Genomic DNA, 23,979 nt, shown 5'->3' on the forward strand with positions numbered 1-23,979 from the left:
AGCCATTCTGACAGGTGTGAGATGGTACCACATTGTCATTTTGATTTGCATCTCTCAGATGATTAGTGACTTTGAGCATGTTTTCATATGTCTTTTGGCCTTCCTTATGTCCTCTTTGGAAAAGTATCTACTTAAGTCTGCTGCCCATTTTTTTATTGGGTTGTGAATCTTCCTTTTGTTAAGTTGTATGAGTTCCCTGTAAGATTAAACCCTTATCAGAGATAACATTGGCAAATACGTTCTCCCATGCAGTGGGCTTTCTTGTTTTGTTGATAGTTTCTTTTGCTGTACAGAAGCTTTTTATTTTGGTGTAATCCCATTTGTTTATTTCCTCTTTAGTTTCCATTGCTCTAGGGCCTAGGGCCTAGGCCTAACCAATGGACACAGACACCAGGGGTGTGAGGGCATTAGTGAAGAGGTGGGGGATCAATGGGGGGGGGGTAAGGACACATAATGGTATGTAATACCTTAATCAATAAAGAGAGAGAGAAAAAGCATGTGAAAAAGCCCAGTATAGTAAAAATAATAATAATAATAATAATGGGGGGGGGGGCAACCAGCAGTAGCCAAGTCATCTCAACAGAATCAATTCATATGATTCCTCAGAGTTCAGTTTGAAAGACTCTGACTTAAAGGAACTACTTAAAAGTCTAAAAACAAACTAACAACTGTTATACTAATCACAGATAAAGTTTACTATTCATCAGAGCAAGTTTAATTTACCTATAGTGTTTTAAAGAACACTAGATAAAATTACATAATTAAACATCTTTTTCTAATTCAAATTGATCTTTCCCCAAATAGGTCTAACTGATGAAGTTGGATTTTATTAATGTTACCTTTAATTAAATTATTTTAGTTCACAGTTTGTCTACTATACATAAGACATTATGTTATGTGCAACAAGGGCAATACAGATGAATTGACAAAGTACTTATCACCTTTGAAGGATAAGACAAGTATATGGAGCATAATAAGTGCCAGTAGAGCAATATACAGTTGACCCTTGAACAACAAGGATTTGACCTACATGGGTCTGGGTATACGTGGATTTTTTTAATAAAATACTACTATAAATGTATTTTCCTTGTGATATTCTTATCAACATTTTCTTTTCTCTACCTTACTTTATTGTAAGAATACACTACATAATGTATATAACATACAAAATATTTGTTCAACTATTTAAGTTATTGGTAAGGCTTCTAGTTAACAGTAAGCTATTAGTAGTTAAATTTTGGGAAGTCAAAATTTATTATGTGAATTTTTGACTAACCTCTGCATTGTTCAAGGGTCAACTGTAAATATTGTACTACTAGAGGCCCGGTGTACGAATCTGTGCACCGGTGGGGTCCTTTGGCCTGGCCTGCGCCCTCTAACAATCTGGGACCCCTCAGGGGATGTTGGACTGCAGGTTTCAGCCCAATCCCCGCCAGGCCGAGGGACCCCACAGGTGCACGAATCTGTGCACCAGGCCTCTAGTATGCATATAAGATCTTTGGTTAATTTCTTTCCGCCCTCCACCCTCCGCCCTTCCCCCTTCCCTCTGAGATTCATCCGTCTGTTGCATGTTTCCATGCCTGTGTGTTGAGTGTCTGTCCCTGGTGGTAGGTGCGCATCATAGCTACCGGCGAAATGGTCGCTTAGGCTTTTATATATATAGATGGGAGCAAAATTTACTAAGGGTATCAGAAAAGGCTTCACAGAAAAGTGATATCTTAGGTGGGCCTTGAAAAATGTGTGGGATTTTGAAAGGCAAAGATAGCCAAGTGGAGGAACCAGGAAAAAAGGCATCCTAAGTGGAGGGAAAACATATGCTGAGGACCAAAGAATGAAAAGCCTTCGGTGTACTTAGAAAATAGCCTGAGGCAGCTTGCAAGCTCCTCAGGAACAAGGAGTTGTTCATTTTCTATCACTAGCTACAAAACTATAAAACTCTAAAACCTATAAACCTCAAGTGTTAGTATTACCTGTATAGCATAATAAGATCATTATCTACTGTTTGAATGAATTAATAAATGAGTGTAATTTAGTCTGGCTAGTATATAGGACAGGTAGAAAATAGGAGATTTGGCTGACATAAGGATCAGGACCTTATTGGAGACAACCTTGAGTAGCATATTAAGTGCTTTAATTTAACATGGTAAACAAGGGTAAACTACTTGCATTAGAAATATTGATCTAGCAGTTTTAAATAAAATGGATTGGAGCAGAAATTGACTTCCAATAAGGATACTACAATATTCCATCTGTTGCAGTAGTTTAAGCAAGAAGTAAGGAGTCTGAACTAAGGTGGTAGAGTCAGAAATATGGAGATAAATACAAATATTAAAGATAATTCAAAATGTTTTTTACTTCTTGGCTGGTCAAAGTAGAGCAAGAAATAAAAAATTTTAGTGAATATGTAAAATCTGTTGGGATTCATAGCAGGTTCTATATAGAGGGAGTAGTAAGGCAAAAATTAAGAAAACCCAAAGGTTGGCAAAAATGTAGAGCAAGAAATCTATGTGCTGGTGATATAAACTGACATAACTACTGTGGAAAGAAATTAAACAATACATAGTAAAATTGAGGCTGTATGTAGTCTATATACAGCAATTCCACTTTTAGAAATATAACCCAGAAGAGTTCTCATACATGTGCATAAGGTGTCATATACAAATATGTAAATTGAAGCACTATTTGCGTAGTGAAATATGGGGAAATGAATAAAATACTCTGGTATATTTATGTAATGAAATATATATGACTGTACACAACAGTTAAAATGAATAAACAAGAGCTACACATTGTTAACATGAATATACATCTTTAATATACAAATATAACCACTTGAGGGAAGTAAAGGTTTTATTTGTTCATTTACTTCTAGTTATCATTTTGTTTAAGATATGACAATCCTAAATAAACCAAGAAAGGAGATTTTTATGAATGATCAATGATCAATGAAACAAGTCTCTGGAGGATACAGAAGAGAATAAAAATCAAAAGGCATGGAAGGTTCAGTGAGGAGGTAAAACAGTTTTTGTTTGGTTTTACCAGGGCTTGTTTATTTTATAACTGGAAGTTTGTACCTTTTGCCCACCTTCCCCCATTTTGCCCATCTTTCCCCCTCCTAGCTCTGAAAACCATCAATCTGTTCTTTGACTTATGATTTCAGTTTTGTTTTTAAAGATTTCATGTAAGAGTGATATATTATGGTATTTGTCTTTCTTTGTCTAACTTATTTCACTCAGTAATATCCTTAAGGTCCATCCATGTTATTGCAAATAGCAAGGTTTCCTTTTTTATGGCTGAATAATATACATGCATTCATACATACATACATACACACTACATTTTCTTTACCCATTCACTTATCAATGGATACAGATTATTTCCATGTATTGGAGATAGAAGGAAAAAACAAAATTTTAAACTTTTAAATTTGAAGTAACTATATATTTACAGAAAGTTGAAAAATAATATAGTGAAGCCCCATGTATTCATGCCCCAGTTTCCACCAATATTTACACCTGGCATAATTATAGTGCAATATAAAAACCAGGAAACAAACTACAAAGTTTATGTATAGTTCTAAGTCATTTTATCACCTGTGTAGATTCATGTAACCATAAAGATCTCTCTGCTTCTCCTTTAGTCAAACCAAACTTCTCTCCTCCACTATCCCTAATCCCTGGCAATAACTAACTAGTTCTTGATCTCTATAATTTTGTCTTTACATAAACAGATTCATGGAGTGATAGTTTGAGATTAGCTTTTTTCACTCAGCCTCATGATCTTGAGATCTATCCAACTGTTATATGGATCAATAGTTGATACCTTTTTGTTGCTGAGTAGTATTGCATGGGATGGACACATCATACTGTTTGGCCATTCACCTGCTATAAGGCATTTTGATTGTTCAATGTTGACTATTAAAAACAAAGCTACTATGCACAAACACATACAGTCACTTTGTTGGGATAAATGCCCAGGAGTGTGATGGTGGGGTCATGTAGTAAGTATATGTTGGTTTGTTTAAGAAACTGCAAAACTCTTTTCCAAAGAGGCTATACCATTTTGCATTCCCACTAGCAATGTGTAAGAGAGTTCAATATCTCCACATCCTTGCCAGCATTTGATACTGTCCCTATTTTTATTTTAGCTGTTCAGGTAGTCCATTTTGGCATTTTCCTGATGGCTATTGATGTTGAACATCTTTTCTTATGCTCATTTGACATCCATATATCCTCTTTGGTGAAATTTCTCTTCATGTCTTTTGCCCATTTTCTAATTGGACTGTTGGCATTTTTTACTGTTGAGTTTGAGAGGTTTTATATATCCCAGATAGGAGTCTTTGTCAGATATGTGGTTTTCAAATATTTTCTCCTAGTATGTAGCTTGTCTTTTCATTGTCTTAGTAGGGCCTTTGCAAAACAAAAGGTTTTAATTTTCATAAAGTCCAATTTACTAATTTTTTCTTTTATGGAACTGTGCTATTTGTGTCATGTATAAGAACTCTTCACCACATAGGTCCAATAGATTTTCCCTTATATTTTCTTCTAAAAGTTTTATAGTTTAAAGTTTTATATTTAAATATATAATCCAAACAGATTTTGAACTGGAAAAGGGGGAATTGATAGGTCTGTTTATCATACGGTCTTCAACTACTTAGTAGAGTTAATTCCATCATTTAGTGGGTATCCACTTAAAGTATGAAACACTTAAGATAGGTACAAACTATAGGATGTAGACAGTAAACACAAATATATATTTTTATTTAATTGTTTTAAGTTTTCCAAAATTATTTGACCCTGGAACATTTTTTTTCATACATTACTCACATTATTCAATTAATGTTCAACTGAAAATACTCCGGAGACTGCTTGTTTAGCAACAGTATAGGCTTTGGTTAAGTTTAGAACATGATTTTTTTAATCTATTCTTAAAAATAAGAAGACTTTAATCTTAAATGAAGGTGTATGTGAAATCTTTGTGGCTTCATTTATTCCCCTTCTTCATCACGACACCACTGCAGGCATGCAGGTTTCCTTATTGTTCTTGGAATAGACCAGACACAATCTCCTTCCGTGTTGGCATTTACTGTGTTCTTTGGAATAGTCCTCACCCAGATATATGCATGACTCCCTCCCTCACTTTCTTAAGATCTCTGTTAAACTGTCATGTTATTAAAGAGGACTTCACTGACCACAATATAACAAATACTAATTCAACAACCCTGGCGCTTGTGATCCTTAATTTGTTTTACCTTTTTTTCACAGTGTTGGTTACCATCCAACATACTGAATATAAGTTTATTAACTATTATCTCTTTGCCTCACAGACTGTAAGCCCCATGAGTCCAGAGTCTGTTTTGTGAACAGACTGTCCACAGCACTTGCATGTACTAGGTACCCAATTATTAGTTGTTGAATAGTTTAGGAATCATCATTTAACCTTTTATCTGAGTGCATTTTCTTCATATTAAAGTATATAGTAGGTGAAATAGCTACGTGTCAACATATCCATTGATATAGCATTCTCCTTTATGATATTGTGGTTAATATTTTTCATGTCCATATTCTATCTAAAAAGTCTGATCAATTTTATCTTTTAAAAAAACAACAAAAAACTTACTTCGGGATTTTGGAAGCTTTCTTCTTCTAACCTTTCCTATTTTTTCTCCTAATCCAAAACAACTGTGAAAATTGTTTTATAAGTTCTTCTTAAGAAAATGCACAGACATTTTGTATAACTGTTGTTAAATACCTCTTTAATTGCATTTCTTTAGACACTGGCTTGCAAAAGGCTATAACCTGAGGCACTAAATACAGCAACCTTGACTATCGCAAAGGGTTGTTTTCTTCCATGATATATAGTGCGTCCTTTCTATAACTTGAGCGATTGCCAAACGCTTTAGTAGGTTTTAGGTGTGTACTGCTTCCACGTTTAATATTAGCCATGACTTATTTCATCAATGTAAGTCAATTGCCCAAGTGAACACACTCCTTGAGACTAAAAAGTGGAAAAAGTTCTCACTGATATAGGCAACAATTTTCAAAACATCAATATAAAACCTACAAAACCTTTAAATATTTTAATATAAAATGCAGTATTTCTAAAAGAAAGCTTTAAAAAATACTCAAAATAAGTCAACACAAGATATATATTTGAAGTAGTCCTGATTTAAACAAAATATATTGTTTAAATATATTCTTATTAAGAAATCAGAACACAGCACATGTATATATATATATATCTTTGCAACCCAGATATAAACGCTCCGTTTAACAAGATTCTTTGTATACAGCAGTGCAGTATTGTCAGACGAAAATGAAAAACTTGATTTTTTTCAATAAAAATATGTGCAGTTGAATAGTAAATAGAAGTCCCTAAAATCATGTACTACCATTATGCAACTGTCATGAATAAACAGGTGTATTCTGTGGTATTCTAAGTTTTGTTAAAAGAGAGTAGTTTCTTTTACCTTCATAGCTAAAAATATTTTATATGTATAACAAGTAATAATCTAGGAGTCACCTCAATAGTTCATTAACACCTAATGTTTTCCATGAACTATTTAAGTGACCTTGGTTAAGTCATAGTCTCTGAGACTCAATCTCTTCATCTGTAAAATGAATGGGTTTGTCTAGAATTTTTAACACACAGTCTAGCTTTAATGATATGTGATTCTGAGAAAATATTTTTAATTAAACTCTATTGTTTTTACTCTCGCAAACTGAGAGATATTTTTGATATCAAGAAATGCATGTTCCCTTAAAAGCTTACTTGTTTAAAAACTAGATAATAAAACATATTTATGTTTCTCTTTAATGAAACACCTCAATTTGTACTGAAATATGATAAGTACTGTTTATCTACTTTAGGTGCATAAAAGCTCAATTTATTAGCACATAAGAAAGAGTCCTGAATACTAGAAGGTCACAGCCTGTGTGCTGAGCTGCTAGCAAAACATCTATGATGCTCCAAAGCTGCCATTTTTCTTCCTTGACAAAGACTCCATCTGCCACTGAGCCATTTACAGCCTCCAAGTCAGAATATCAATGATTTCCAACCATTCTGTAAGCCTGCTTTCACCTTGACATCACCTCTGTAATACATCTGCAGCAGATGATACATATATCCCCGACTATAGGCATGAAGCCTGTGCTTTATTCACCTGAGAAGCATTAAGCTGCCCTCTAATGTACCATTTTTATTCATGCTGAGTTGTAAAGAAATTTTAAAATGTATATATTTGCTATAATTCTTGTTGCTTTACTTACATACCTTAAGTCAGATATGTTTGTAAAACTTTAAAACCTGAAAAGATTGACTAGGTGGTTTTCAATAATGGCTTAGTAACTAAGACAACAAAACTACATCATACTTTCATTTAGTACATCTGCTATAAAATCATTGCATAAAGAACATTTTATTTCCTTAATAATTGAAGACATTAAAGCAATGAAGAAATGTGGATAAAAGGTGTAGTTTCGTACTTGAATCAGTGTTCTTAACATTGTAAACAAATGAAACCCATTTACCTAGCAATAAGAAACCCAGGCAAATTTTCCGTTCTATTTTGTTATTTTCTATCATTTTGTTTAGTAAAGCCTTAGAAATAGATTGCAAACTACCAAGAACATTCAAAAACTCTTCTTCAATCCCTTTTAAGTAAAAATAGCATAATCCTTGGTCATTGATATTTATAAAAATAGGAATAGCTTATTTAAAATATTACTTTTATTTAAAAGTAATCCTCTACAAAATAATGAATTAAGGCCTATTACATGCAAAACATTAAGAGAAGTACAAAAAAGTTTGTGAGATGGTTACAGACATTAACTGACTCTAGACTTTAAGAGGCACTTCATTTAGGTAGATGTGGCCAGTACTGGGGAGCAAATGAGACTTGAGTTGGTTCTTGAAGGATGTACAGCATTTAAATACACAGGGTGTCCCTCAAAAAAATGTATACACATTTTAACAGCTGATAGCTCAACTGATGTGTGTTTTTTTCAGATTTAACCCATTGGAATTAATAATTATTCAATGTGTTTATACATTTTGGGGGGACACCCTGTATACTAAGAAGTAGAAAAAGAATATTCTCAAAGAGGAAATAGTGCAAATGAAGGTGTGGAAAAAGAAATCATGATTTCAGATATGTTAACGTGTCAATATTATCCAAAATGAGCAAGAAACTTAAGACAGAGAAACTAAGTAAGTTAGTATAATGATCTAAAAATGACCTAAATAGGGTGGTGGTGGAAAAGAAAGGAATCAAAGGATGTAGAAGACACTAATGCTATATCACAGGCACTTAAATTTTGATTATCTAGAGCCAGAGGAAGAAGAGTAGTCCAAAATGATACTAAGGTTCATATATTTATGTAGAAAATGGTGATAGGCCATTTTCTAACAGAAATAGGCCTGAAATGTGATTCTCTTTCTAAAATAATATGAAAAAAAATAGAATATATTAAAAAGAAATAAATTCACCTAATGTTCAGAAACAGAACACTGGATTAGGAATTAGACACTAATGCTGGCCTCTCTGCCATAAACTGGCTGTGTAATGGCTGACTCTTCAGCCATTCCAAGGTTTGGTTTTCTAAAATGAGCATCAGACTTGCTCTGGTCAGGAAGCTCAGTTGGTTGGAGCGTCATCCCAATATATCAAGGTTTCAGGTTCAATCTCCGGTTAGGGTACATACAAGAAGCAACCGCTGAGTGCATAAATAATTGGGACAACAAATCAGTCTCTCTCTCAAAAAAAAAAATCAATAAATAAAATTTTAAAAAATTTTAAATGGGTACTAGACTTAATATGATTTGGGATTTCTTCTCAGTTTTATATATAACACAGCATCTTAATTTCTGAGCAAACTTGAAGTTGTAGAAACAGGTAATACTTTGAAGTAGCTGCCTGGCTAGTGTGGCTCAGTGGTTGAATATTGATCTATGAACCAGGAGGTCACGGTTCGATTCCCAGTCTGGGCACATGCCCGGGTTGAGGGCTGGATCCTCAGTGTGGGGCATGCAGGAGGCAGCCGATCAATGACTCTTACTCATCATTGATATTTATCTCTCTCTCTCCCTCTCCCTTCCTCTCTGAAATCAATAAAAATATATTTTTTAAAAGCCAATTGAAAAATGGGCAAAGGGTCTGAATAGACATTTATATAAAGGAGATATACAAACATATAATAAGTACACAAAAAGATGCTCAACACCATTTAGTCATCAAGGAAATGCAAATCAAAACCACAGTGAGATACCACTTTGTGGAGAGCAGCTACAGCTTTCTGACAGGTTCAAGCCTCGGACTGACTTGTGGCAAAGCCACATACAAGTCCCAGCTTGGAGGGCAAAGCCCTCCCAGCACAATTATAGCCAAAAGGCTATGGTGTAAGCCTGACCTTATAGTCCTCCCTTATTCCTAGGTAGCTAATGGGCTGTGGGAGATGCAGCAAGTGCTGCCAAAACAAGGCTTGAGTAATGAAATAGATTTGAACCTCGCAAGAACATTGTAAACATGCTGACCACTCCCCTTGCTTTGCTTTGTGTGATCTGACTATAAAATAAAGCTTCGGCTTACAGGCTGGGTCACTATTTCCTCATCCAGGCAGTGATCCACCTGGTCCCAACTGTATTCTCTTGTCTGTCTTCTTTAATCCTTCACCACCCCTCCTCAGGTTCACCCCGGGCCATGCTAGAAGTGGTTCACCACTTCACACCCACTAGGTTGACCATTAAAAAAATGTAAGAAACTGCCCAGCCAGGTGTGGCTCGGTCGTTCAGTATAGAACTATGAACCAGAAGGTTACTGGTTCAATCCCAGGTTACAGGCTCAATCCCCAGTAGGGGGCATGCAGGAGGCAGCCAATCAATGATTCTCTCTCATCATTGATGTTTCTATCTCTCTCTCTCTCTCCCTTCCTTTCTGAAATCAATCAAAATATATTTTTAAAAATACTCATATGTCTCTCAAGTCTATTAAATCTGTAACTGCTCCCACCAGATCCGCACGCTAGTCTATTTTGTCATTAATACTTTTAGTTGAAGAAAATAGGTACTTTGTCTTTTAGAGTTTCCCAATTGGGACTTTCCTGATTTTACCCTCCTGGCATCATATAATATGTCCCTCTGTCCTTACTATATTTTTTATAAATGAAGCTCCTTCACATCCAAATATTTTTTCTGTTTGTGTGTTTTTAATATGGATAGACAGTTTCATAGTGTTTTTGTGCACTTTTGTTAGCAAATACAAGTCTTTTTGTGTAAAACAGGAATGATAAAGTTGTTAGGAAGATTAAATGAGTTAACACAGATCAAACACTTAGATTAGTGTCTTGTGCACAGCAAACTCTTCATAAACATTAGCTCTCATTATTACACTGCATATAGAGAATCAATAGGATTTGAAGTAAAAATAGATGAGAGTTTTTGAAGAAGTAGTTGAAGGTATTTTTAGTTTAGGTAACTGAGTAGATGTTGATATCACTAACATGTAAAGAGAGTAATATTTATACGACATTGGAAAATAATGAGTTTAATTTTAGACACGTTGAATTTAGTCAGGTACCAATGTCACATACAGAGCTGGCAATAGAAGTCCTAACATTTTTAAAAATATATATATATTGTTTTTTTACAGAGAGGAAGAGAGAGAGATAGAGAGTTAGAAACATCTATGAGAGAGAAACATCGATCAGCCACCTCATGCACACCCACCACTGGGGATGTGCCCGCAACCCCGCAACATGCCCTTGACCAGAATCGACCCTTCAGTCCGCAGGCCGATGCTCTATCCACTGAGCCAAACCAGTTAGGGCAAAGTCCTAACATTTTAAAAAGAGATCTGTGGCAGAAAATGAAGATCAAATGTTGAGAGGAAAAGAGAAGTCAGTTGTCATAAAAGACTACAAGACCACCTGAAGAAAGAATTGGTAAAATATAGAACTACTTCAAGAAAAGGAAATGATGTATGTAAAAAGATATGCAGACAAAAGCATCACTATATATGTTGGCTATAGGCATGGTATGACTAAAAACAATCTATGTGTTGCAAAGTAGAGGGAAATGAAGTTATGCAGATAGGACATGACTAACTTTGAATGGCTTTGATAGTTACAGGTAATTAAATTTAAGTACAAAATGGTAAGAGATTGAAGAAGTTAGCAAGACAACATCATACAAAAATATACCACAACAGAATTGGAAAATTAGAAAATATATTTGTTACAGTATTCTAGAAGATTTAAATTTATGCCAGCTTTACTTCCATCTAAGCCAGGGGTGGGGAATGTCCAGCTCTCATTCGGTCTGACCCTGCCAAGGCATTAGGAGTGAGTTAAATGTTTGACCAAATATAGCAGGCTAATTTTTAAGTTAATTATTTCATATCTCTCAAGAATGATGTTATAAATATTCAAATGGCCCTTGGCAGAAAAAAATGGTCTCCACCCCTGATCTAAGCTAAAGAGAGCACTACCTAGGCACTGAGGCTTCAGGCAATTTCCCAAAGGAAGGAGATAATGTCTTTAGCACCTTTCCATATCCATTCTCCCTTCCCTACTTCTCTTGTGTCTCCTCTACCTGGGAAACCAGTGCTCTCAAGCTGCCATAATTATATAAAACTACATTTTTTGCAATGGAGTACTGTCTTCTTCCCTGAAGTACTCTGGTTACATCTCTACATTAGGTTCTAGCCTGCCATGAAATCTTTCATTCTCCCTTGTCACCCTATGTATCTTTTGATTATCAAATTAAAATAATTCATTCAACACTTTGAGTAATTAAAATCCTAGGGGATATTTAATTTTAAAAAGAGGATTTTGTTAACTTGTATGAATTCCCAATTGTTAAAATGTACAGCCCCTACATGTTTTCTATATGTTTATCCATTTTGGTTCAATCTGACAGAGTCTCAACACACTAAGGAACACCAGCATAGACCAGATTATTGCATAAATACTGCTGTGCCACTATTGGGTACAAGGCATTTTAACAGACTTTAAGGGGACTGCAAGAATAAATGAAACATAATCTATGCCTTTACTAGATTGTAAGGACTTTACAAATTAATAAGTGAAACACACAGCTCAGCTCATAAGGCAGATAAGGACTCTATAAGAATATTTCTGAGGGGAAGGGAAAAGGTAGAAGAAGGTATAAGGGGAATAAATGGTGATGGAAGGAGACTTCACTTGGGGTGGCGAACACACAATATACAGATCATGTATTATAGAATTGTACACCTGAAACCTATATAATTTTATTAACCAATGCCACCCCAATAAATTCAATAAAAAAGAAAAAAATAGCAAATTAAAAAATATTTGAAGTCCTATGAGTCTATTAAAAAAAGAATATTTCTGAAACTTAAATTATGTATAGAACCTTATAAAGAAAAAATGTCTGGTGAACACATATGTTGACTTAAATTAAATTATAATGTTACTGAAATACATACAAAAGTAAAACTATGGATAAGAATAAACTCTTCTCCTGGCTTCAGATCCGATTCACTCATAGTACTAAAAAACAAATTTATAAAATAAAAGCTACAAAACTAAGATTTTGCTAAAATGAAATCACCATGTTCAACATAAATATGGTACTGACTGCTACTTCCCATTATTTTCCAATTACATTTTAGTTTGGTAAGACTATCTTACAGTGCAATGTTCTCTGAACAATTTGAAATTCCCACCATTTTTTTCTACTCACAAATACAAAATTTTAATTAAGCTTACTCTGATGTCATCTGGTTTTCACTTGGTACAAATGAAGCATTTGTACAGATGAAATCTAGTTTTGTTCTTTACTCATTAAACTAACATAATTAAACATAAGCCCTGAAAGTTCATGATAATAATTGGTTATAAGGTAAGCATCCCAGATGATACAAGAATATGCATATAATTTCTTTCATATTAATCCCCAAAATTTTAAGTTTTTATAGCAAACTCTCTCTCCCCACAGAAAATGTATCTACATACTCAGATCCAAAAACTCCAGTGTTGAGAAACAATGCTATAATAAAAATAACAGCTACCAGAAAGGCAGAAATGATAGGGAGATTAATTTCAAGTGCAAAGGGGATCCAGGTTTTATGGGGGAGGTAGCATTTGAGGACAGCTGTGACATTTGAGTTTAGTGCCAAGTGTGTACATTTAAATTTCCTTTCCGTAAGATTAACAATGAAACTATAAACAACCAAATTTTTAAAAAAACATGTAGGAATATTCAGTAGTAAGGGCGTTAAAAAAAATCATGAATTTTAAGAACAAAAGTTGAAGAGTTTCTTTCTGAGATGAAAAAAAAATCAAAGAAAATTGCAAGCATCAGATGGGCTATTCACAAAATGACTAGCATACTTTGCATGTGGAAAAGTTTATATGTGCTGTCTTACATTATGATGGAAATGTACCTATTGATGTTATGTTTTTTAATCATTCAAATAAAGACAGAATCAGGAATATTTATATCAGTTAGAGTTTTTAAGACCTATGATATGCTAACTCAGGTATCCTTTTGATGCTATACAATAAGATATTTTCCATTTTTATCAAAATCTTTTCTCTTTCACAGTTTTTCTTGATGTATTTACAGAAAAAAAGAATGAGTCAAATATCACAATCCCAAAACTCAATCTATAATACCCTTCTTCTCATCTCTAAAACAGTTTCTGCAGAATATACTTGTATTTTATCTGCTACGTGACTAAAATTTCTGTAATGTACATCTCACAGAATGTGCATTGGCGTTGTAGAACGTGGGAGCGGAAGAGAATGATGTCTAACAGATTAAAGTTTAAGTCACTTTAATTCAGAAAATATTTCCTTAGTCCAGGTGCTAGACTCCTTGCTGATTACAATTAAACACACAACACACACACACACACACACACACACACACACACACAAACATGAGATACCCTCCACATACAATTCTGGTAAATTGCCATAATATCAGGTCACAGAATCTGGCACATGAGCGTTGGAAGGGACCTCAAAAGTTATATAAGGTGTGACTTTTTCCCAGTAAAAGAATCCTTTCCACATTCTTCCTCACAGTGTCACTGGACTTCCGGGTGAGATGGCCTGCCCAGCATCCAGTTTCCTTCGAAACAAGCTACTCGACTGCCAGGGTGTGCACAGTCTTCTTACCTCCAGCGTGGCTTCCTAGTGCTCCTTTCAGGAGTCCAGTGGCTGCTGCCATGGCACCTCCAGTCTTATCTTCAGACTGCCCTTCTCCAGGGCCTCCCGCTGCTCAGCAGCACCCAGGTGTTCACGCCCCTGCCATCCTGGGCAGGTGCCTTGCTGCCATATTGTTGAAAGAGGTGCACTCAGACCAGGGTGGGGCCACACAGCGTGGGGTGGGGGGAGGCTGCGAGCTCCGGACAATGTGCACGGAGTTGTGCCTAGGGATAAAGGATATTACTTGCTCACCTTTTCCAAATATTTCTCTACTCTCTTTGAAAACACCCAAAACAAGTGTTATCCCATGGGTTTAGTGGCTCTATTTTCTGAGCCAAAAAGTAGGTGCGTCAGCCACCAGGCAAATGCTTGCCTGCTCTGCGGGGAAGACCACCCCTTGCCCACTATGCAGAAAGGAGCAGGCACAGCACAGGTGGGCAGACTCCTTGCTGATTACAATTAAACACACAACACACACACACACACACACACACACACACACACACACCCCAAAAACAAAAACAAAACAAACAAACAAACAAAAAAAAACAGCCTTGGTCAGGTAACTCAGTTGGTTAGAGCAGTGTCCCGATATGTCGAGTTGCAAGTTCAATTTCTGGTCAGGGTACATACAAGAAGCAACCAATGAATGCATAAATAGGTGGAACAACAAATCTCTCTCTCCCTCCCTCTGTCACTAAAATCAATAAAGAATATTAAAAAAAAACACACAAAAAAACAAAAACGGAATCAAGATGTAGACAGGCCAGTGTGGACAGAGTGATAACCTGAAGTTATTAGGGACTTTCTATCTTATATTGTCTTGCCCATTCTTACATTTCAGCCAGAAAGGAGAAAGGGGGAGAAAAAAGGGAGTATACCCCCTTCAATTAAGGATACTTTCTGCAAGTTGCACACAGTACTTCTGCTTATGTATCTCTAGCACACATGACCACATCTAGCTGCAAGGGAAGCTGGGAAGTGATATTTTAATTCCAGGTAGTGATATGCTGGAGAAAAAATTAATGGAGGAAGAAAATTGGCATTAAGGGACAAGGATCAGCCATTGCCACACTTGGTTATATCTTATCAGTTGCAGGTGGCTGACATTTTAAATTTATTATATAACACTAATATTTCCACTAGTGTACACATTATAAAAGTAAACAGTAATTCCTTCTAAATTTCAAGTTTTAAGTTAAATATTTCTATTGGTAGAGATTAATCTCTATAAAATTTAAGTAATATTCATAATAAAATTACCAAGAGGACAAAAGGAATTTTAATAAAAATGGAAAAAGATACTTTAATTATTTTAAAACTTACTTTGTAACCAATTATTAAGTATATAGTAAAATACTAAATAAAAATATTTAAAAATATAGCCATTGTGTTAATAAAATTACATATAAACAAATTTCATGTAAGTGAAATTACATGACTACTTTCAGAGAAGGCAGGATTTAAGGAGATTTGAGAAGAAATAAATCTATGACATTTTTATTATACTTTCCATAAAGGCTGTTTAGAGATTTTTTTTTCTCTGCAATTTATTTCATGATTGAATTACCCATGGCTTTAAAGCAATATTCACCCAGTACCTGTGTTTTTTAAGATAATTTAAGATTCCTTTGCCAGGCCACTCTTTGTCAAGTACAGCTTCTTAAGACCATAACATATTATGCATCTAATATTTTTGCTGCTGAGTAGATAAGAAGTGGTAGAGTTTATTTTCACTTAGACTTTTTTGTTCTAAATCAAAGTATAAAATGTCTTTTAAAAATAATTAAAATGTCATCATAGATTGAAGATGGATTGACAGATGTGTTCAGAGATTTTTAATCAAGTAAGAAGTGATAGCAAAACAGGATAGTAAAAATTATAATGGGATAAAGTAAAACCAGTTTTTAGGCCAAGATCTCACACTATGATGATGATGATCATGATGAAGGGTCAAAGAATTTAGTATGTATCATTCTCTGTGCTGCGCTTTCTCAGCATTACTTCATCTAATATTCACAACACTTCTGAATATAAATATTATCTCTTCTTTAGAGAGAAGATTGGATCTTAGACTATGTAATTTACTCAAGATCACAACAGCTATATAAATATCAGAGCACAAACTTAAAAGGTTTTTCTGATTCCAGTTCATGTTCTTTACCATTACGCATATTATTCTCTTTCAAACTCCCTGGACCTTGGTTTTCTCACCTATTATACATGAAAAATGTAGCACAGCCTAAACTGTTCTAAAGTTCATTCTCACCTTTTAAGATGTTCACATTCTAGTGAAGTCTGGGACTCCCTTCCCCCAAATAAAAGCACATTAAATCAACAGATCTAATCAATCTCCTTGCTGGAGCTTGTGCAGCCAATCCTTGTATATGTATGTAATACATCATTTTACAGGTCAAGATACTGAGGCATAAAGAGGCTGACTGAATGTCACATACCTAGTATACAATATTTGAACTCTATCTTGTTTTAAAACCTATGCTTTTCCTTTACACCCTGTTTCCCAATGGTTTAATTTTGGATCTTCATATAGTAATACTCTTATTTCAATTTTAATATAAGAAAACTAAAGATACTAATTAATTTATCTCTTTCTGGGATATTTATGATTACTGGAAAACATCTGCTTAATATTCATTTGCTAAGTACAACTGGAAAAATGTATTAAAATATGTAAAATACAAGAGCAAACATGTCATCAATAACATAGGAATAATAAAAATTAAGCATTAGCAAACTACTAGGAAGAGAGAATCACTTTCAATTAGGACAATTAGGGAAGGCCTCAGAGGGATGACTACATGTGGACAAGGCATTAGAATAAATAAAAGCCTAAAAAGAAAAAAGAATATTCTAGAAAAAGGGAATAACATGAATGCAAGTATGGAGCCAAAATGTATAGTTGAGGTGGAGTATGTAGTCAACACTGGGTACAGTTTAGGATTCTTTCTCTTGAATGTAGGTATTTGGCAGGGAAACATATGAGAGCTAAACTGATTGGGGATTTTTAATACTGAGTTAAATAATCTGTATTTGATCTTGTAGAAAATGAAAAGTCACTAAACATCTTCAAGGAGAAAAATTTTTAAATGTTCACCAGTTTTAATGCTTTAATAAGATTAAACTGAGGAGCGTATATAGACTTCAATGGAACTAATGTTGGCCAAGAAGAAGCAATAGCAGAAGATTTTGGCATTTCTATGGATTGTAACATGGGGGGCGGGGGTATAAAAATTCTCTTGAGGTCTGAAAATTTCTGAGAAAAAAAATCAGGTGTACATTATATAAAATATAAATACTACAACTTCAGCACTGAAAACAATCTATAATATCCTCCTCTCTATCAACAACTTTCTACTCTTTTAGCTCTTACTTTATCATCTTATTTCATCAGCTTCTCTAGCTCTGATTAGTCCCTTAATCTTTCATTTTCTCTAAGTACTCACTTTACTCCAGCCCCATGGTCAACACTTGAACTGCTCTCTCAATAGCACTCTCAACTGAAGTCAGTGTGGAAATCTACCCTCTTTTCTTCACTCAGGAGGAAGGAGAAATCCTCATGACCCTGACATTATTACAAAGTAAGAGTTTCTATTTTCAGGCACGTAGGAACCTATCAAATGAATACTTCTTAGTCTTTAACTTATTTAATATCTGATAATATTGAATAGCACCTTTCTTTCTGAAATTCTTAAATTTAGAACAATTCCAATTAAATACTCTGTAAATATTACCCTAAAAATGGACTGTAAGAGTCAGCATTTTTAAACTAAAAAACAAAACACACATCTTATTCATCCAAAGCTAATTTTAAACTTCCTTGATTATAAAAGCACTATATACTAAACACAATGCTGCTATGTGAATATATTAATATTTTGTTGTAAACTATCAGAGCAATAAGTACTAATTAAGAAAAAACAAACAAAGAGCTACAAATCAGAAATAATTAAAATGCTCTCTTAGGAAAATGAACATGCCATAAACATCTATAGACTCGATGATACAATACAATAAATTTTCTCTTTGGCCTCTAAAAAATGTTAAACTTAACAATGAACAGGTTTTCTAAATACATATATATATTACATTTTGTATAATTACTGCTTCTATACTTAGTAAACAACTAAAATAGGATTAAAGAAGCAGACTTATTGAGTAAATAATTTACTCAAAATGTATGTCTGTTATTTAAAACTAGAGGCCTGGTGCACAAAATTTGTGCACGGATAGGGTCCCTAGGTCCCTAGACCTGGCCAGCGATCAGGGCCAATCAGGTTCCCTGCCTCTCCGCCTCCCCCTGCCGGCTGGGGAGGGGAAGCTGTGGGAGGTTTCAATCCCCAGTTTGGAATATGCAAGAGGCAGCCAATCAATGATTATCATCATTGATATTTCTATTTCTATTTCCCTCTTCGAAATCAATCAAATATATATTTTTTAAATGCAAGGTTTTTAGAAAAAGAAAGGTGGGGCAAGAGGTTTTGATTCCGGACAGGAGGAGAAACACGGAGATCAGTAGGCCTTTCTTAGCCTAGAAGGTGATGCGGGCAGCAGGACCAGGCTGCCCTGCTTCCCTACAAATGTTAATACTTAGTGTAACTGGACATGGACATCAGTCACACAGCCAAATCAATGCCCAGTCAGCCCCGGTGGCTGTGTCTTGCCACTCTCTGGCTGTGCTGCAGTGCTACTGGCCGGGGAGGCCGAAGCCATGTCCCAGAGTTCATGTAGTATACGAAGGGGTGGGCAAGAAGCCAGAAGCCAGAGCTGACGCCGCGCGGCCCAGCAGTTGCATCCGCAATGGAGCGGGACGGGGAGCAGCTGTCGGCGTGACCAGCTTTGGAGTCAGAGGGGCTGTGCTTCCTGCACATCACCGGTGAGTCGCCCCAAGCCGAGCTGTGGGACCAAAGGGCAGTGGGGTGGGAGGCGCCACCATGGTCGGTGCATAGTCCTTCGCGGGGCCTGGGGAGGCTTTTCCCTCCTGGAGCCGCTCTTCCCAGGGTGGCAGTGTCCGGCCACTTTTTTTTTCCAATTTTTTTTTTTATTGGAAAGTAAGCTCTGGGCTTGTGGTCCTGGGATCCCTGGGCCATTGCATGCGCCTCCAGGCCTTGCTGTACCACCCTCCCCCTCCTCCTGCATTGAGCGTCAACCCAGCCTGTGCCCTCTCGCAATCCAGGACCCCTAGGGGGATGTAGCAGTGCGCCATGAGCCCAGCAGGCGGCCAGAGAGGAGCCCAAACTGGGGACAGGCGCCACGCCTCTCACACTCCTCCCAGCCCACTGCGCCTGCTGCTGCCACTCAGTATTGCTGCTGTGGTGGCAGGGAGGCTCCCAATGCCGCTGCAGCTGTGCTCGCCTGCCATGAGCCCAGCTTCTGGCTGAGCAGCACTCCCCCTGTGGCTGCGTTGAGCATCTGTCCCCGGTGGTCAGTGTGCATCATAGTGACCGGTCATTCCGGTTGTTCCGCCATAAAGGTCGCTTAGGCTTTTATATATATAGATAATTTTTCAAAAATGCATAAAATCTCATTACTGCAATTGAGAATTTACTAGTTTGAATTTTATAATAAGGAGGATCAAGGCCTTAGATAAAGTTTTTCTTTAACACATTTCATTATACACAGTAGAAATTAACACTTTAAAATTAAAAAGAAAAAGTATCAGTTACTTAAGAGAACTATCCTTTTTCAACAACTCTCCATATTTGGAAGACTCTTTATAACTCATTTAAATATCAATAAAACTTAAGTAAGAATCCAAAAAATCCTTTCAAGGCTGTTTACAGTCTTGCCTTAATAAGTGATTACAGCATCAAGTAACCTTATTTTTATAATTTTTTCCTAATGTGGAATCACCATAAATGTTTTGTCATTACTTAGGAAAAGCAAGAACTAAAATGATGATGTTCAGATTATGATTCAGACTAAAATATGTTAATATAATTTCACTTATAAATTAAAAGTAATTATCATTTTAGATGTTTTAAAATCATTTAAAGCAACATTTTAAAAGTCTTTAATAACTAGAAGTATGAGTTATGATTCATTGAAAATATAAACACTGAATTGGCTATTGAAAAAATAATACTTTAAAATTATAAATATGTGCTAACTCAATTCTCACTTTCAAAGAAAACAAAACATCCTTAAAAGCTTAATTTTGTTCTTACTGTGATCAATGTAGTCAATCTTGTGACATCACTGTTGAGAAATCTGCAATAGGAAAGCAGAAACAGAATTTAGCTGAATCATACTTAAGTAAGCAATTTCATAAACTAAAAAGTTTAGAATTTCTCTTTCTTTATGCCATAAGTCATATTTAAATTGATACACAGTTTTCAAGAAAAGTGCAATTAGCACAATATGAACAAACATAAAACACTTGAAGTTTATTTATAGGCCGTTATTATAGTACTAGAGGCCCAGTGCACGGATTCGTGCACATTGAAAAGAAATTAATTAGAAGGTGGCCAGTGGGGCGAGACTGGGTGAGAAGGGCCAGACATGCCCTGGAACCAACCTCCCGCAGTCCCTCCCCGGCCAGCCACACCTGGGACAGAGCCGGGACTCGAAGGGTGTCTGCAAAGTGAGTGGGTCCCTCCGGCAGGTGGGGTCCCTCGGCCTAACCTGTGGGGATCAGGCCAAAACCGACAGTCCAACATCCCCTGAGCGATCTCGGAGTGCAAGAGGGCACTCTGCAGACTTGTTGTCGCTCAGCAGCTCCTGCATTGAGCGTCTGCCCCCTGGTGGTCAGTGGGCGTCATAGCTAATAGTTGGAGCATCTGCCCCTCGTGGTCATTGTGTGTCATAGCTACTCTTCAGACAGTCAGACGGTTGCTTAGGCTTTTATATATAGATGGTAGATTATATTTTGCTTACAATCAGCAACACCCAGGGTTAATGTAATATACTATATTAGTAAATGAATGAAAGGACATTTGGGTTAGTTTTATCTGTTTCCAAATATTTAGAAGAGAATTACAGTGTCTTAAATATAGTACAAACAAAAGATAGGTATTATTTATACCTTTTCCTCTAATATTAGGTTAGCTGCTCAGTTTATGGCCAGAATATGATCTACTTATTATCAATTAATAGGAAAAACTGCCTCCTGGTAATCCTTATGAATAGTGACAAAAACATTTAAAATTTGAAAATGTAATGGGGAAGAAACTACACCCTATAAACCCAAGAGAAGTTATAAATTAAAGTATTTCCCAAGCTATATATGATTTAGAGTTCTTATCCCTGTAAAATCTAAGCTTTTAGATATTTCTTAATTAAAGGCAATTTTTAAACTGTTTAGTGTTAAAAAGTAACACAAAATTGCCTTGTTTTAAGATCCACAGTGGGCTTTCATGGATTATTTCATCAGATCCTCATAACAATTCTTTCAAATAAGCAGAAAAAGAGGTATTTCTTATTAAATACTCAGAGAAAATAGATGATAGAGAAGATACATGACTTGTCCAAGCACAAAACACTGAGTTTTTCTTGGTTCTTTTTTTATATCATACACCTTCCATCCAATGCACCCTGCCAATGAGTTTTCCTCCCACTGTCCTGAACTCAAAACCACTTATTACTGCTTCTTACCTTGCTAATTCAAGCTAATGCTCTCCTATATTGCCATTATGGTTTCCCTTCTTCTATTCTTAACTCTGTGACAAATATAGCAGCTCACACCACTCTCTAATTCAAAACTGTTCAATGGCTTACCCATCCTGTAGGATAAAATCCACAATACCTATCATGGCACTCACTCTCTACTATGTTCCAGTCGCAGTGGCCTTTTTCATATTCCCCAAGTATACAAACATGTCCCTCTTCAGCACCTTGACCCTTGCTATTCTCTCAGCCTGGAGCAACTGTCCCTCATATCTTTATATAGAATTGCCTCACTCACTCCATTCAGATCTCTTAACAAATGCCACCTCCTCAGAGAAGCTTGTATCACCAGAGAATATTTTTAGCTAAAAGCTCCATGAGAGAAGATAACTGGAGCACAAGTATAGGACCTGGGACCCAATAAGTCCTCAGTAAACAGCTGCTGAATGAATAACGGAATAACTGCTTAGTGATTTCCTACTGCATCTAGCACTATGCCCAGAGGGAAGTATAAGTAAAAATTCTTAGTTATTATTAAGGAAAATATGCCATAACAACTTACACATTTTCAAAAGTCACTGCAGGGCAAGTTTAGGAAGCTATTTTATTTATTTATTTATTTTTATTTAATGCAAGGTGGGGGTGGTGTAAAGGCGGGTGAATTACTAGTGTGAGATAATGAGGATCTATTCTAGATAGTGAAGATGAGGAAATGCAGAGAGAATGGGAAACCCATGATACATCTTAAATGGAGAAATAAGAGGACTTAATGCTAGATTAAGTACGGGAACAAGGACAGCAGAGAATGAAAGATTACCTCAAAGGTTACCACAGGCTACTCAAATGGAGATGTTTCCCAGTAACAGGTAGAAACTGCAATTTAGAATAGTTCAAGATTTGTAAATCGGTCATTTTAAAAATACAATTGCTTCAAGCTAAGAATATGAATGAATTCACCAAGGGAATGAATGGGGGGGGGGTAATACTTAACCAACAGAAATTGGGGGATAGCTATAAATAAGGCTAATGGGAAACAAGAGAAGTGTGTATGGTGTTTTGTTGAAGTCCAAGGAATAGAGAAATAGAAAATATACCAATTGAAGGCAAAAGAGAAAAGATTTGTACAGAGAAGAATGTGTTAGCTTTAAATGATGCATGGAGGTGTCAGATAAGACTGTAAACTTTCTCTAAATTATCCAGGCCCCCAATGTATCAATCAGATCAGAAGGCTACACAGATAGAACACATTACACTCTATATCCAAAACCTGACTTTAAACTAAGATTATGCTCTCAACTTTAATCAACACAAAAAAAGTCTGTAATGGTAAGGTGTTAATACAAAAAGTGTTGTGAAAGAAGCAATTAAACTTTCTCCAAAACTCTGTAATTCAAATAGGTATTCATTTTTAAAAATAGTTATATTTAAACATTTGTAACAAAATAAAACAGCTTCTGTAACTGATTAAACAGAAAAAAGTAAATGTTCCATTTCATATTTTATTTGGGGGGGATGGGAATACAAGATAATTAAGATAATCTACAGTTAAAAATTCATACTTTATTTAAAGCCCTGAAGCTTATAGTATTAAAAAATGGTAAAGGCATCCCTTCATCATGGCAGCAATTTTTGCAGATGGTTACTGGGTACTTGCACATGAAGGAGAAAAAAATACATGAAATTAAAATCACACTAGAGGTTAAAAGCAGACAAATCTTAAGTCTTCTCATAAAAATCTTTAAGTGGCTTTTACAAGGAAAAGGTAATTCTTTAAAATCATCTTGAAACTAGGGACTATATTTCAATTACACAAATAAAAAGTAATACTACATTTTATGAAAATATAATTCAACTAATATATTGGTAAAGTGCTATTTCTCTCTACAAGTCACCATTTTAATAAATATACACAGAGAAAATCTCAACTGTATTTAGTCTCAGAAAACATCAACCAATGTTTAACTGAAGGGGGAAAATATTAAGTCATGATATACAATTATATAAGTATTTTTCCAGTAATTAGCATGTAACTATCTTTATGTTTCTTCCTTGTTTGCCACAAAACATAGAAAGTCTTTCCTTATGTAATCAATTTTAGCACACAAATCTTAACCTTTATTTGACAACACTACCTATATTTCAATCTATACAAAGTAAGGATATT

General features: G+C 35.6%; 1 protein-coding gene across 16 annotated transcripts in view; it reads right to left on the minus strand.

Annotated features, from left to right (window-relative positions):
• The window catches only part of BAZ2B (bromodomain adjacent to zinc finger domain, 2B), a 331,540-nt gene that overhangs the window by 163,814 nt on the left and 143,747 nt on the right, over nucleotides 1-23,979 (minus strand). For 15 of the 16 annotated variants that reach the window (XM_014534088.1, XM_014534089.1, XM_014534101.1 and 12 more), the window contains one exon: nucleotides 20,378-20,420. The exons of the other annotated variant lie outside the window; for it this stretch is intronic. The gene's annotated coding sequence lies outside the window, so the exon portion shown is untranslated. The remainder of the gene's footprint in view (nucleotides 1-20,377; nucleotides 20,421-23,979) is intronic. 16 annotated transcript variants of the gene reach the window in all.

This window comes from Myotis brandtii, unplaced genomic scaffold, assembly GCF_000412655.1.
Source record: "Myotis brandtii unplaced genomic scaffold, ASM41265v1 scaffold125, whole genome shotgun sequence".
NCBI lineage: Eukaryota > Metazoa > Chordata > Mammalia > Chiroptera > Vespertilionidae > Myotis > Myotis brandtii.